Consider the following 1,600-nt stretch of genomic DNA (forward strand, 5'->3'; position numbering starts at 1 on the left):
ACTTTATGTCGGTGATTGATATTTTTTTTAAAATATAAGTAAAAGCTAGCTATTCAATTATATACATAACAATGTCCAGTTAATATAAAATTTGGGGTTAATGATCATTATATTATATATATCACACGGTAAATTATTGTGGATCTAGAAGAAAACTAGATTTCATATAAAGCAGAAACCAAGAGTATCTCCTGCAAATATACATTAAAATGAGGAAGAACATTATTCTTTGCAAAACCAAATGGTCACAATTTCATGGAATTAATGCTTAAAATACATTTGAATGTAGAAGGAAGGAGTGAATATAGGGAATGTATGACAACAAGCTTTGATACCTAAAAGGAGTGAGACAACAGACTGTAACCTATTAAAATGGGTGCTGAAACAGAAACAGAAGGGGGGGCACTTTGGCATATTCAGTCACATTGCATTTTTTTCTAAACATAACACTTAGTGAGTCAATATGAATAACTTCAAAAGGTAGACCCAATAACGCCAAGTGCTACACCACTGTAAAAGCCTACACAATTTAAACCAATCACAAAAGGCACATATTTTCAAGTTGGACACTAACGTGTAGAACATAATAATAACAAAGCTGATTTTGATGGCATGACACAAAATTCTTGTGAATGATGGCTAAATGTACAATACAAGCACACGTTAATCAGGACCCAAAGAAAAGAAAAAATGGAAAAAGATTTTTGCCAACAGCTTTCTTAAAAATAATTTACTATAAGCTTTTATTTTTTAAAACAAAAGAACATTCCCTATCATTTAACAAAAGGAATTTCATATTTAAAATACTGTAAAAATTATTCCACAACATGGAAATAATAAAAATAACATACCTCTTATTCCATCATCATGCCAGACAAGTACTCTATATGTACTCTATATGTACTTAATCTGATACATGATTAAAATCCTATTCTTAATATATATGATTTATTTTGTTGGTTTTTGAGGCATAGGATTGCATATATCTCAATACTTACTTCTTTTAACTAATCGCTTTCCATCAACATTAATCCTACTGAATGTCTTAGTATAAGTATTTGATGAACTTACTGCAGCCATCAAAATAATTTGTATGGAGTTCTGCTCTACCCATAATTTCGTACATATTAATGACTTAACACAAAAAGTTATTATCCACTCATCCTCAACAGTCAACAGCTTACTGGTGCACGAAATTGTGATGTCCAGGCTCAAACTATTCCTGGCACGTGAGCAACTTGGTACGCGTAATCGTGATTACACATTCATAATTTGTCACAACTTCGATACAACTAACCAGCAAGTGCACTAGGTCGTCCAAGTAATACCTTACGTGAGTAAGGGTCGAATCCCACGGAGATTGTTGGTATGAAGCAAGCTATGGTCACCTTGTAAATCTCAGTCAGGCAGATATAAAGTGATAATGGTGTTTTCGAATATTATATAATAAAATAGAGATAGAGATACTTATGTAAATCATTGGTAGGAATTTTAGATAAGCGAATGGAGATGCTTTTCGTTCCTCTGAACCTCTGCTTTCCTGCTATCTTCATCCAATCAGTCTTACTCCTTTCCATGGCTGGCTTTATGCAAGGGCATC

This window comes from Arachis hypogaea, chromosome 20, assembly GCF_003086295.3.
Source record: "Arachis hypogaea cultivar Tifrunner chromosome 20, arahy.Tifrunner.gnm2.J5K5, whole genome shotgun sequence".
NCBI lineage: Eukaryota > Viridiplantae > Streptophyta > Magnoliopsida > Fabales > Fabaceae > Arachis > Arachis hypogaea.